This window comes from Sapajus apella, unplaced genomic scaffold (genome assembly GCF_009761245.1).
Source record: "Sapajus apella isolate SASKATOON/1434 unplaced genomic scaffold, GSC_monkey_1.0 scaffold23, whole genome shotgun sequence".
NCBI classification, from domain to species: Eukaryota; Metazoa; Chordata; class Mammalia; order Primates; family Cebidae; genus Sapajus; species Sapajus apella.
Window position 1 is genome coordinate 21,960,211 of NW_022436963.1, and position 15,827 is coordinate 21,976,037.

Genomic DNA, 15,827 nt, shown 5'->3' on the forward strand with positions numbered 1-15,827 from the left:
TATAAGAACAGAAAGCCTAATAATGCTCTTAAGATTCGAAAGGCAGTTACACTGCATCCTAAGATAAGCAAATGTAAAAGAGGGAAGAAAGTGAAACAAAATCCCAGGAACCAGTTTATTATCATGAGCAATTATATCTCCAATATATTAGATGATAGGTTTTCAGCTTAGAAGGTAAATAAAAGGCTAAATAATATTGTCAAAACTTGATACAAGTTCGAGATCATGATAATCATACTAATGGTTTGTGGAAAAGAGCACTGGGGTTTTGTTTTTGTTTTTGAGATGGAGTCTCGCTCTGTTACCCAGACTGGAGTGCAGTGAAGCAATCTTAGGTTACTGTAACCTCCAACTCCCAAGTTCAAGTGATTCTCCTGCCTGAGCCTCCCAAGTAGCTGGGATTACAGGCACACACCACCATGCTCAGCTAATATTTGTATTTTTAGTAGAGGTGGGATTTTACTGTGTTGGTAAGGCTGATCTCAAACTCCTGACCTCAAGAGATCAAGATCCGCCTGCCTTGGCCTCCCAAAGTGCTGAGATTACAGGTGTGTGCCAACATGCCCAGCCAGAGCACTGCTTTGCTGAAACAGTTGACCTGGATGGAAGTGGAAGAGCATGTTAGAATCATCAGAGAAGCTTTTTCTAATGATGGCTGCTTCCTCCCACCACCCCTCTCCCAAATCTGACTTGTCCCTCAGAGAGCTTATATCAGTTGGGATAGGTGATGCTGTAGTAAAACAAAACAGCCACAACAAGCAGAGAACAAAAACCCCATCAGTGGATTTCATCTCAGTGGCTTACAAGGTGTACTGTTTCCTTGCATGACTTGCCCATCGTGGCTTGGCTGCATCTCTGCTCCCCAGCACCTTTACTCTAGGATCTGAGCTAAGGGATTTGTCTCTATCTGAAACACCACCCATCCCATGAGAGAAGGAAAGGGTGACACAGTAAACCTCACACAGACTTATAACACTTCTAGCCAGAAGGAACGCCTTACCTCTAGTCTCATTGCACTGTCAAGAGACAATTACACGGCCAAGCCTGATGCCAGTGGGGAGAAAGAAGGATAACCTTGCCCAGAGAGAGGCTTCAAGTATCTGTGAACACTAATCAAGCTTATCATCCCAGAGGGGGCTGTCCTCCCCATCATGCCTCTGCAGTGAGTGCCTCCATCATGGATGAAGGGATGGAGGATGAGTGTGGAGGTGTCATAGGCATTGTTATGCTAGAGCAGAAACAAAGGGTGTAAAACAACTTGAATCTATGCCCTCCCTTCTAGCTGTAACTCTTTACCAAATGATGAAAACACAGTCAAAAGAATGTAAGTGGATGTTTTTGCCAAGCCACGATTAGAACTTAGTTTTCCTCTCCAGCCATCTAAGACTGTTTTCTTTTAATATCACACTCTTTTTGCAAATTGACAAATAAAAATACCACACTTTTGACACATAGTTGATAGAACTCACTTGGTGAGGAATCCCCAAGAATGATTTATGTTAGACTAAAGAAAAGGCTTGCTATTGTTTTATTTGACATGAAACCACAAGTTAACTCATTCCAAAAAGCTTTCAGTGGAGCAAGAAAACTAGACGTAGTGATTGTACTAAGCTATTAGGGCACAATAATCCCTATGATAACCTCACTTGTCCTTGTCTTTGCACAGATGTGTGAATATACTCAAGTTACAGCCTCAAACCTCCCCAGTTTATCATATTCACCCTCTGCCTGAATTCTATTTCTGTCTTGATTACTTTAAACCAGTGGCGTGGATTGAGGGTCAAATATTGGAAGCCAAGTCATAGTGTAGGTGCAAGGGATTTCTCCTTGTAGTTTTAACCCTAATGAGAAGGAAACTGACCTTATCCATGCTTTTAAAGCTATGTAGGCAGAAATCCAACAAAAGAAGAGTATTTTTTAGAATTGCATTACTAATGCCTTTATATCACTAAATGAAGTTATTAAGCTGAAAATCATTAAATATTGATTGATTCACTGATTGGTTGCATTTCTTTTGTCATATTTTACTTTGCAAAAGATCCGTAAGCAAAATGTGCCATTTCCCCCAGCTAAAGTGTCGCTGTAGAAGCACAGGTCAGCAAGATGCTCTTTAGCACATCTCAGGGCTTCCCAGCACCCATTAACACAATTTGGCTGAAGCAACTTCATTACGTGCCCCCAACAACATTTTGGCTCTAGGTCTCTCTTCATCATGCACCATTTGATTATACTTCTAGTTATTGCTAATTCAGTTAATGGGTTGAAATACTGCTTTTCCCTCTATCAAGGTGCTCTATGCTGTGAACATTTAAATCTTCCTGTCATCTCTGGGTTGGACAATCATCATCCACTTTGCAGTTCACAACTGAAAGATAACCCATCCTCAAACATTACTACCAACAGTGTCTGAGAAGTCTGTTTTATCCTAGTTTACAAAATAGTTCATCTTGAACATCTTGATGTAACACAGTGGAATCTCGCGTCTGTAAAAACATTGTTGCTAGCAGTGGGTGTGCTTAACTTATATTTTATATCACTGCAATGCCATTATCACAGCTAACGAAATTAGCTGTCATTCCTTTGCATCGTCTAGTATGTAGTCGGTGTTCAAGTATTCCTTCTTGTCTCAAATGTCTCTCTGCACTTGGTTTGTGGGAATTGGAATCCAAACAGGGTCCATTGCATTTGGTGAATTTCCCACATTCTGGATGTGGCTGATTTTCTCATGGTTTCATTTCATTTGTTCCTCTGTCTTTCTAATTTCCTGTAGGCAGATCATAAAATCTAGAGACTTTATTAAATTCTGGTAAAATTTATTTTTGGCAGGAACCCTTCAGAGGTAGGGATGTGTATTTCTTCTTGCATTGCAAAAGGATGCACATAATTTCTGTTTGTTCCTCTTTTATCAGTGCTAAGATTGTTCAGTATTGTTGACCAAAAGGAGTAGAGTTTGGGTTGCTACATTGATTCCTGCATGTCTATGGCTCACCTTAATAGAGTCTCAATTAACCAGAGGAAGCTCAGGTTACAGTTGTTGATCAATAGCTTGTAAGCCTCCTGACTGCATGTAGGAAGCATAGACATCTCTCTTTTTCCATCAGAATCATCTGAGTGAATGAGCACAGCTCCAGTGATGAAAATTTGTATTCCACAGTCGACTCCAAGGGTCTGTGAGAGGAAGGTGAGAACATTAGTACACAAGCTGTCATGTATCACAAGTGTTATAAAGTCATCATTAGACTGGAATTAACCTCTAAAAGCAAATTAAAATCTGGGGAAAGAACATGCAAGGTCAAAATGAAATCGTATATGTTGAAGACCTCATGATACATGCAAGGTTGCAGACCTCCGGGATTTTACATATTGATATGAGAAAATTGACACTTGATGTTTTGCCCAAGTTACATGTTCTCTCTGGGTAAAGATCCTAAAAACAACAATTGGATTTTAGAAAGTAAACAATACAGCAGCATGATTTGAATAGACATCACTGCTAAAATGCAGGGACCTTCAAAGACAATACCAACATTCTCTGAAGGTCAAGTTGAAATCCCCTGGAGCTCCCACCCAGCTCAGTGTCATGGAGTGAAATCTGAAGAAATACAGTTCAACTACTAAAAGAAATGTAAAAGAAATTCCATTTTAAAAGATCTAAATATAATATAAACTATGCCAAAGTTTCTCAACCTTTGCATTATTGATATTTTGTTGAGATAATCTTTGCTCTGGGAGCTGTACTGTATACAGCAGACTGTTTAATAGCATCCCTGGCCCCTATCCACCAATGCAAGTAGCTGCCTCCTAGTTGTGAAAAACAAAAATGTCTCTACTTTGCCAAACGTGGGGTGGGGGCCAGGGCTAGGGGAATCACTCCAGGTAAAGAATCATTGATCTGTAGTAACACTTATCAGAATTAATTCCCAACTTGCCAGAAGCTGTATCTTTTATTTTGGACACCAGAAGATGCCCTAGTAAAGTCACAAGGCTTAAACGTGCTGTTTGGCTGCCCAATGCCGTGCTTCAAAGAGCTGACTACTCTGAATTCAGGTTACCTGGGAGTAAATTCCAGATCTACCAATTACAGTACTAGTTCTGAAATGCTGTGGAATTTAAATGTTCTCTCTTGTCAAATGGACCTACCTCAAACGCATGTTGTCTGTCCATGAAACACATGCAGCAGAGTCACCTGTGCAGCATGCTAGACATGTACAGCCCTGGGTCTTATTCCAGATCCTCTGGATAGGACTTAGGAATCCTCATTTTGAACCTAAGTTCCATGGTCAAGAATTGTGTTCTCAGAAGAGGATGGTCTAGAACTGCTGGGCTTTCATGTGTATGAGTGTGTGTGTGTTCTTGCCTTGTTTCTAGCAAAATATACCTTACAAAACTTATCATTTTAACCATTTTAAGCATATAGTCTGGCAGCATTAAGTATACTCACAATTTTGTGCAGTCATCATTATCCATCCTGAACTTTTTCCTCTTTCCCAACTGAAACTGTACCCATTAAACTTTTAAATCTCTATCCCCTACCCTGACCCCCTGACAACCGTCGTGCTACTTTCTGTCTCTATGAACTTAACTATCCTAAGTACCTTATATAAGTAGAATCATACAATATTGGCTCTTTTGTGACTGGCTTATTTCACTTAGCAAAATATCTTCAAGGTTAATCTGTGTTGCAGCTTGTGTCAGAATTACCTTCCTTTTGAAGGCTGAATATCATGTCATGTCTGTATATACCATAATTTGTGTTTCCATTCATCCATCGATGCACCCTTGGATTGCTTGTACCTTTTGGCTATTGTGAGTAATGCTGCTGCGCATATGATTATACAAATACCTGTTCAAGGTGGTGGCTGACACCTGTAATCCCAGCACTTTGGAAGACCAAGGTGGGTGGATCACGTGAGCTCAGGAGTTTGAGACTAGCCTAGCCAACACGGTGAAACCCTGTCTTCACTTAAAAAAATAAATAAATAAATTACTAAAAAAATACAAAAATTAGCTGGCATGGTGGGTGGGTGCCTGTAGTTCCAACTACTCGGGAGGCTGAGGCAGGAGAATTGCTTGAACCCAGGAGGTGGAAGTTACAGTGAGCTGAGATCATACCACTGCACTCCAGCCTGGGCAACTGAGCAAGATGCCCTCTCAGACAAAACAAAGGAAACACCTGTTCAAGTCCCTGCTTTCACTTCTTTTGGTTGCATATGCAGAAGTGGAATTGCTAGGTCATATGGTCATTTGATGTTTAATTTTTTGAGGAATTACCATGACATTTGCCACAGCAGCTGTACCATTTCACATTCCCACCAGCAATGCATAAGGGGTCCAGTTTCTCCACGTCCTTGCCCACATTTGTTATTTTGGGAAATTCTTTTGTTTGTTTGTTTTTATTAATAGCTTTCCTAATGAGTGTGAAAGTGATATCTCATAGTTTTGATTTGCATTTCCCTACGGATTGGTGACTTTGAGCATCTTTTTATATGCTATTTAGCCATTCATATATCTTCTTCTTTGCTGCAATGTCTATCCACATCTTTTGTCATATGTTTTGAGTCATGATCTATATCATGACAAGAAATACAAGCTTTGGAGCCTGAAAGCCCTAGGCTCTAATTCACTTCTATGGCTTTCTTATCTCTTATCTTGGGCAAGTTTTTGACCTCTCTGGGCCACCCATTTTCTCAATCAAAATGTCAAAAGTAGAACAAGCTTGAAGCAGGTCGTTTGTTTCTTTTTGAGACAGTCTTGCTCTGTCACCCAGGCCGGAATGCAATGGCACTGTCTTAGTTCACTGCAACCTCCATCTCCCAGGTTCAAGGGACTCTCCTGCCTCAGCCTCCCAAGTAGCTGGGATTACAGGTGCCTGCCACCACACCTGGCTAATTTTTGTATTTTTAGTAGAGGCGAGGTTTCATCACGTTGGCTGGGCTGGTCTCAAACTCCTGATCTCAGGTGATCCACCCATCTCGGCCTCCCAAAGTGCTGGGATTACAGGCATGTGCCACTGTACCAGGCCTTGAAGTGGGTTTTGAGAAGAAAATGAAATAATGCCTTATATAAAATACCCTAGATCTGTTATTATTTCCCATGTGGAGAAATACGGAGATTTATTGACTGTGATATACATCAGAAGGAAAACAGGAAATACTTTCAATAGCAAAATAATGAAATGATGTAAAGATATATCTTCAAGCTTTCAAAGCTAATGAAAAAAGTAGCATGAGAGAGCATCTCGATGCTCTCCTTGACATAAAAGTATTTGGCCAGCTGAGCATAGTGGCTCACACCTGTAATCCCAGCAATTTGGGAGGCTAACACAGGAAGATACCTTTGGCCCATGAGTTCAAGGTCAGCCTGGGCAATATAGAGAGACTCCATCTCTACCAAAAAAAAAAAAAACTTTAAAAATTACAGGTGTGGTGTGGTGGTGCACTCCTGTAGTCCCAGTTACTTGGTAGACTGATGTGGGAGGATTACTTGAGCCGGGGAGGTAGAGGCTACAGTAAGCCATGATCACACCACTACACTCCAGCCTGGGTGACAGAGCAAGAATATCTATCTATATCTATAGATAGATAGATAGATAGATAGATAGATCATTTGCTTTAGCTCTCATTTAAAAACAAACAAAAAAGAAAATTTATAATAATTAGGCCTTAACTTGAAACTTCTATTTGTTGGAAGATTAAAGGTCAGGGTGAAATAAAAATGGATTCCATGAGGTTCACTAGAATGAACAGTCACTAGAGCATATATAAACCCCAAGGACACCCTTCAACGTTAGCCTTGTTATTGAACTATCTTTGGGAAGGTGGTATTGGCCAGTTGGATGCCAATGGAGTCTTTGGATATCTATCCTTTTATCAAATAGAACAACCCACAAGCAATTAGAAGCTAGTATATACAGACAGACCGCCTGGGCTTACAAAGCCTTCCTACTTAACGGTATTTTCTTAGACTGTATTCTCACTTTGATTCTCTGTTGACCCTTGGTTTCCTGGGAACACATTTTCTTGAGATCTGTGGGAAGTGCCTTTATTCTCTGGCCTGCCTTTTTCTCACTCTTGTCTGGTTAACCCAGTAATCTCAGGCAATACCTGTGGTCCTCAGTCCCCATCTGTTTCCAAGAGCCACACATGAAATACTGAGGTGATAGCATGGAGAGAAAACCTCCAATAATGGGGAAAGATGGGCAAGTGTAAGGGAAGACAGAAAGAAATTAACGTCTAGTAGTGCTATTGTGAAAGAACAAAAAATTAACATCGAATGTGCACAAACTTGAGCAATTCTCCCAGCCTGCCAAAGGGAATTTTGAAGTTGCCAGTCCAATTTTCCTTCTTTTTTCTTCTAAAGAATATGAACTTTTTCTTCAAGGAGAGAGGCCAAGTCAATCTACATAATAAAGAGCCGAAAAAGAGAAAGTGGAGGGAGGCTGGGGGAAAACGAAGCCACAGGCGATGGGTGGAGAATTTACTTTCAGGAAATGTTAAGGAAAGAGTCCCTGAGGAGTTCCAGGGTGTGAGTAAAGTGGCAGGAAGGGGAAGAGAATTTCGATAAGGATTGTTCAAATATTTGGGCTTTCTTTAATGGAACATGTTTTTACAAAATTCTTTTTGGCAGTTAAATCGTGCTTTTTCAAATTTGATTCCATGATACTGAGCTATGTGGGAACCTCAGCTTTATTAGAACTAGACACACATGTATTATCTGCTTTTTCACATGAATTCAGTATTTTATGGACACATCATTGTATTTTACAGGATCAGTAGAACACAGGCCCCCTGAGTCAGTCTGGGCTCAAAACATCATTCAACAACTTAGCTGTGTGAACATGGGAAATTACTTTACCTCTCTGTGTCTTGATGTTACCATCTGCAGAATAACAGAAATAGCTCCAAAATTTCTATGAGAAAAAAATGATTTAAAACTGTGCGGCACATAATTGTTCACTAATTGCCATTAACATTCTTATAGGTGATAAATTTGAAGATAGTAAATAACTTGCTGAAGAATGCATAGTCGATAAGAAGGGTTGCCAGATAAATTTCAAGAGACCTTCTTAAAATTGAATATCAGGTACACTTTTTTTTAGTATAAGTAGTCATGAATATTATATAGGGTATACTTACTTTGTTTTGTTTTTGGGGTTTTTTGTTTTTTTTGTTTTGGGGGATTTTTGGTTTGTTTGTTAGCAGAGTCAGGGTCTCACTCTGTCACAGAGGCTATTTATAGGCATGATCATAGCTCACTGCAGCCTCCAGAACTCCCACACTCAAGCCATCCTCCTGTTTCAGCCTCCCAAGTAGCTGAAACAAGTGCCTGATTATTTTTTCTTTTTTTTTCTTTCTTTCCTTCTTTTTCTTCCTTCCTTCTTTCTTTGTCTTTCCTTCTTTCTTTATCTTTCTGTCTTTCTTTCTTTCTGTCTCTTTGTCTTTCTTTCTTTCTTTCAGTCTTGCTATGTTGCCCAGGCTAGTCTCAAACTAGCGGCTTCTAGCAACCTTCCTGCCTAAGCTTCCCAAAGCACTGTGATTACACGCGTGAGCCATCATGCCCAGCCTACATGGGGCATACTCACACTAAAAAAGGTGTTTATAGTTTATCTGAAATTCAACTTTAGCAGGGTGTCCTGTATTTTTATTTGCTAAATCTGACCACTCTATGAAGAGTGCTACTGCGATCCAAATCCATGTTTGCTGGCTGCCAAATCCATGTTCTACTCGCTCAAAAGGAGTAGGCCAAGCTTTAGAATGGGAGTGAGTGTCAAGTGGTTCATAGACATCCAAGGGAAATACCATAAGGAGAATATATGGAGCACCTGCTATGTGCTCCTTTGTGTCCAAACCGTGTTACAATTGTCTATATTACATTATCAGTAACCTCTGCAACAGTTCAGCTAGATCCATGCTATCCCCGTTTTACAGAAGGAAAAATTGAGAGTCCAAGACAGTAAGAAACTGACCAAGGACACAACAGACGGAAGTAGCAGAGTCAGAGTTCCAAAGTCAGACCTGCACTTGAGAACGATCATCTACCCTTCACATCATCTTCTAAAGACAGTTTTACTGGGAAGGATTTATGAAGCATAGGAAGATGACCCACTATTTTCCTTAGAATATCTAGGAGAATGCCATTTATCTTTGAATGACTCAGTTCTATACAGTAAAGTGAAGAATGGGCTTTCCTCTTGCAGGTTTACATATACAGACAACGAATGTATAGATACCCTAAAGCAAAACTAATCCAAGCTGATGGTCTGTACACCCTGCGTTCATTGGATGGTTGCCAGCACTGCACTTAGCAAGTGAAGGGAGTAAAGTTCCCCTCTTTTATTCCTGGGGCTGACAAAGTTAGTCATGTGACCTGTACAAAAATATGTTTAAAGTCACCAAAATGACACACACACAAAAGTTTGTTCGCTGCAGCTCTGTCAAAGCCAAATGCACTTTATAGATTTTTCCATATTTATTTTGAGAATAGAATCTCCGTGTTTGACAGTCTGAAAAATGAAGTACCTAGGGCAAGGACTCTTCCGATAGGTCTGAACTATAGAAAAATTTGTTGTTTTGCTTTTAGCAATTTCAAGTCCTGAGTGTTTACTCATTCAGTTGAGACAGTTTAGAAGAGGCTATCATTTCCTTAGTCCAAATGCAGATTGATATTTAACTGAGGGACTGGCTCAGTCCATAAATGACAATGATTACACTTCTGGTTGTAGGCAGGACATTTCAATGGGCCTTTCAGTAGGCAAATTGTTTTCTATCACTTACAATGTGGCAGGACGCTACCAGGCAAGGGGGAAAATAGTAACTCATGAGAATTTAGACCCTACTCTTATAGAACATGAGGGTGCCTTTCCTGAAAAACTAGAAAATTGTGTGCTATAGTTAGAAGCAAAAAAAGTCACAGAAGTTGTTGAGCTATAAGAAGAAAAAAAATTGAAGTATTGGGATTGTTTAGCACATGTTCTTCCAATTTGAGATTTTTTTCAGATCTCAGTGTGTTGGCCTGTTAACGTGAGGTTAAGTATTATTCCCATCTATTCAGAAGAGGAAATGCAAGTTGAGAGAATACAAATGTTTACTGGTTTGGCTAGCCCTCTAAATTAATATTGGGAAAATTTTGTTTTTCTTTGACATGTATGCTTGGTACTTATGTTAGCCAGAACTTGTGTAGCTGCAAGTGACAGAAACTCAACTCAGAGTGACTTAAGTTAAAACGGGCTTTTCTTGGGTCAGGAAATCAAATTGTCCAAGGCTGGGTATACTAGCTCACGCCTGTAATCCCAGCATTGACACCGAGGCAGGTGGATCACTTGAGCTCAGGAGTTTAAGACCAGCCTGGCCAACATGGTGAAACTCTGTCTCTACTAACGATACAAAACAGCCAGGCGTGGTGGTGGGTGCCTGTAATCCAAGCTGCTCGGGAGGCTGGGGCAGGAGAATTGCTTAAACCTGGAAGGCGGAGGTTGCAGGGAGCTGAAATTGCACTGTGGCACTCTATCTACCCTGGGCTACAGAGCAAGACTGTTTAAAAAAAAGAAAGAAAAAGAAAAAGAAATCAGATTGTCCGGAGAGTGAATCTGAATGGATCAAGGACTCAAGTGCATTAGGAATATTTCTTCCTCCATTTTTTGGCTCTGATTGAATTTGAAGATGCAAGGAGCTCCTAATTCTCATTTTCTAGCTCAGCCAAATAAAAATTTAAAAAAAAAAACTACTTTTTTCCAATGACTTCCACTAAGTTTCCTGTCTCTGAATCAATTAATCATAAAAGCATATGGGCTGATGGTGTCCAAAGCATGGAAGATTCTGATTGTCTGGGATTGGGGTAAGGCAACATCACAAGAATAACAGAGGGAGGAAAGGAAGGGTCACTCAGAAAACCGAGAGGCTGCATCATGAAAGGGAGATGCATATTGGAAAGAGAAAACAAAATGTATCGAAAGAGTTGAAGATTTCTGAAGGCGTAAGAGGCAATAGCCTTCTAGATTTAAGGTGCACCCCTCAAAACCTAGAAATGAGATGGAAATGGGGGATTCACGTTGAAGGGGAGAATCTCTACCAACTTTATCTCCTAGAGCCAGGGTTCACAAACCTTCCAGATCATCTTCCTGGAGAAAGTGGTTGGACTTGAGTTTAGCTAAATGTTCAAATCATTGATTTCAAAGTGAGAACTGATGATGAACTATTAGATAGTAAGCAGTCTTTGGAAGCAGAGCTCAGTTTAAAAAAAAAAAATTCACCCCTCAGTAACTGTAACCTGGAACATGTTCACTCTCCTTCAACTTTAATGTCCTCATCTGTAAAATGGGAGCAATAACACCTACAGGGTTGCTTAGGGAAGAAACAGGATCGCTCAAGATGCTAAGCCTAGAACGTGACTCACAGTAAGAGCTCAGACGATGCTCGGCATTTTGTTTTTCTCTTTCTTTCCAGAAGGAAAATACTTTGGAGAAAAAGATTCAGTACTCTCTCACATGTTGATTCTCACCAGAACAAGCTCTATAATTTCCAGGACCCAGTGAACAATGAAAATGTGGGATCCTTCACTCAAAGATGATTAAGATTTGCAAGATGGCAACAGCAGAGCATTAAACCAAGTGTGGGCCCTTCTGAGCACAGGGCTCTGTGCCACAACACAGGTTGCACACCTGTGAGGATGGCTTTGATTCTCACGTTATTTAGCTGAAAGAAAAGAATATTAAAGTAGACCACTTCTGAGTAAGAAGGGAGTGGGAATATTTGCCCAGGATCTACTTCCTGGAGCAAAATCTTTGAGAAGTTCCATTTTCTTTCTCTGCTGGTAGCAGAAGAAACTTCAGACATGGGTAAGAGGTGGACCCATTCCCAGGAGGTGCCACTTTCAATTGATTTTAAGGAGGTGTAGAAGAGAGAAAAAAGACTCACTTTTTTTTCTTTCTAATTTGGATGAGAAACTTTCTGGAGATGGAAGACAAATGACAATATGGAAAGGAATTTTCAGAGGGATAATATTATAAATAGCTCTGAAAGCATAACAAAGTTAAGCCAATAAAAATGGATATGCTGCACAGTCCGAAATTCCACAAAGATTCAACAATGCACTTTATTAATCAGCTTTCTTTGCTCCATTAAAATCATAAAGCTAAGCAATTTGTAGCTGAGTTAATGTCTTTTTCTCCACAAAGAGCTCAGTTGAGCAACAAAGCATTGTCTTGATCTAAGAGATTTAAAAATATATTCTAAAAAATTTAATTCCCATAAATTAAAAAATATATTTATTGTTAATACCCAGTTATATGTTATTCTGTAACTCTGCAACAGTAGAGAGGAGGAGCTAAATAATTCTCTCATCTCTATGGGCCTCAAAGACAGATGGGAAAATCCTCTTGTTCTGCCTGATCCAGACTAATCTAAGACGATGGAAATGTTGCCCCACCTTCAACTCCAGGGTAAGAAGCTGAGCCATGCCCTTCTCATTTTGATTTGAGTAGTAATTTAACCTTGACGCTAACCATTTCCAGTAGCAAAATGACGTGCTGCTTAATCAATTTGAACATTAAACATTTATTTTAAATCTAGTATATAAAAAGCAGTAAACTGGGTGACAGTGACATATTTACTTTTACCTCCCAAATAAAGGAAAGAACATATGCAAAAACTAGAGGTCTGAGAATTAATCTAAAGCAAGGCTTGCACCAGCAGTCATGGAAGAAGCACCAGAAAGGGCTGTTTTTTCTTTTTCTTTTTTTAAGAAAAGATGGATAGATACATAGATTAACTGACTGATTGATTATAGACAGAGAAAAATTTCCAAACAATTTTGCTTCTCCACATAGCAAAAACTTAACCCCTTTCCAGGGGATACGGGAATGTGGTTAAATGTCATCTGGTTTTTGAGTGAGGAGGTTGCAGCGTTAGTAATCCACATCCACACAGACACATGTCTTGCTCACATGGAGTTTTCCTCTGGGGGCTCATGCTCTCAGGAAAGTTACAGCACAATTTACTTCCAGGATGAACTTGGGTCTGTTAAAAAGAAAGATTTTTCAACAGTTTCAGTGGTCACCTCAGGGCTCTAGGCGTTCCTCAAGGCAGATATGTCCTCAAGAGAGGCAGCAAAACTTCTTTCTAGTAGACTCTTGAAGACAAAGCCTGAAAAGTGTGGTAGATAGATACCACTCACCATCTAACTCCATATGGCAATAATACTCAATCAGGAAAGATTCAAGGCAAAATTCTGCATATTGGAAGTGCCATGAAAATACAGATTCCTAGGCCACATCATCTTTCTGGGTGAGGTCTTAGAATTTGGGTTTTATTTATTATTTTTTTTAGAGACGGTCTTGCTTTGTCACCTAGGCCAAAGTGCAGTGGCACCATCACAGCTCACTGTAGACTCAAACTCTTGGGCTGAAACCATCCTCCCACCTCAGCTTCCCAAGTAACTGGAGAAACTGACACATAACACCATGTCCAGCTAATTTGTTGTTATTTTTTGTAGAGTTGCCTAGGCTGGTCTCAAACTCCTGGGCTCAAGCGACTCTCTCACCTCAGTTTCCCAAAGTTGCTGGGATTACAGGCATGAGCCACTGTGCCCAGCCATGGGATTTGTATTTTTAAAACTTCAAATAATAGTCCCGACTTGAGGCCATTTAACTCTCAGCCCTTTTCCTCTCAATGTAGAACAGATTAGTCCTGCTTCACATGCATCAGCCTTCACTGCAGTGATTCTTCCATCCTCGGGAGGACTGCAACCAGGTTGGAGTGTGTATTTCTATGTAGTTTATATTAAAACAAGGGTCAACAGGCTATGACCCACAAGTCAAGTCTGACCAGCAGCTTATTTATGTAAATAAAGATTTACTGGAACACAGCCATGTCCATTTGTTTATATATTGTCTATTGCTGCTTTCACACTATATGGTCAGATTTGACTGCTGCTTCAGAGACTCTACAATCCTCAGAGACTAAACTATTTGCTTTCTGACCCTTTTCAGAAAATGTTGTGAACCTCTAGTTTAGAAGATGATAATAGCTAATTTTTTTGTGTTTATCACATACTTAAAATTGGACCAACTGGTAGAAAGAAGTCCTATAATGCAGCCGAGGCTACCCAGCCAATGAGGAGCAGAGCTAAGATTTAACCTCTAGCCTGGAGCCCACGCTGTCTTAGTTACTGTTCTGTGCTGCACAAGTCTTCATCAGATCCCTGCCTTGGCTAGAAGTAAAGCCTGAGCCTACCCATGTAAGGTATCACTTAACTAAAAGATTTATTCATCTGGATAAAAAGAAGTATTGGGCTGGATTTTAACCCAGCCATTAATAAGCTTGTTAACCTTGACTTTTCAAATCAATCTTCTATATTTACCTTTACCTTTTAGGAAGGATTCAATCATTTTCTAGTGATAAAGCACATTTTCCTCTTCTCGCAATGTAATGATCACTTGCTGTAATACTAGACATCAGAGCAGCCCATCAAACTATTAGTTACGCATAAAACCTATTAATGTACAGTATTCACAGTGGCATTTTCTTTCAAGTCAATAAAAAGGAAACAATTTATTATAAGGGTCCTGATACCTACCTTGGTACATTAAAGAGAGTCTTTCCCAAAGAGTTATGTGTTATGCCAACCATATTTAGGGCCCTAGATAGTTAGGATGAGCATCATACGCCTGTACGTCTCTCATTGAGTTGGTCACTTAGAGCTGTGTGGTCTGGCTAGGGACCAAAACTTCCTACATACCGATTATTTTCATCTGTAAAATGGGGATGACACCACCTCCCTTGAAGAGTTTTGTGTAGATTAAACAAAACTTACATAAATCAAGTAGGATGCTGAATGCAGAATAAGTATTTATTCAACACATAACTTATGAAACTCTTTTTTTCTCCAAACCTAAAGATAATATCTAAATTTTAGATGATGTTGTGGAAGAATTCTCAAATTGCCCTAAGCCAGCCTTCTTCGGGCATCCAGCAAGTCTGAACAAAGGGATTCTACGAAAGCACCTCAGACTACAAATATCAATCATTTCTCTCAGAGAAAATAGAGTACTTCAACAAAAGTGACAAATTTTCAAAATATACTTTTAATCCTCAAAACTAGCCAGAGGTCAGCCTTCTCTATTACCCTGGTCCTCACCACTGAATGCCTAACCTCTCTGAGATTTCTAGCCACAGAAATGTGCAGTTAAATAAAAGTTACCATGTTGATATGATTTGGCTGTGTCCCCACCCAAATCTCATCTTGAATTGTAGCTCCCATGATCCCCACATGTTGTAGGAGGGACACGGTAATTGAATCATGAGGGCAGGATTTCCCATGCTGTTCTTGTCATAGTGAATAAGTCTGATGAGGTCTGATGGTTTTATAAAGGGCAGTTCCCTTGCACGTGCTTTCTTGCCTGTCACCCTTGTATGATGTGCCTTTGCTCCTCCTCTGCCTTCCACCATGATTGTGAGGCCTCCCCAGCCACAATGTGGAACTGTGACTCCATTAACCCTCTTTTTTTTTTTTTTTTTTTTTTTTAAATCAATTACTCAGTCTTGGGTATGTCTTTATTAGCAGTATGAGAATGGGCTAATACACATGTTTAAAACCAGTCGCTCAACCACCAAACATTCTGGGAACTTTTAATATCCACCTAGAATTGGGAAGGCCAGGGATAAAGAAGTGACACAATGTAGTTTCCCTCTTATAACCTGTCTCAACAAGACAAAAAATAATAATAATAATTACAGACCATTAACATGTTGTCCTTGTCCTTGGAGAGAGCTGATAATTTTGAGAGTTTATCACACACTTAAAATTTGACCAACCTCTGGTAGGTGAATTGT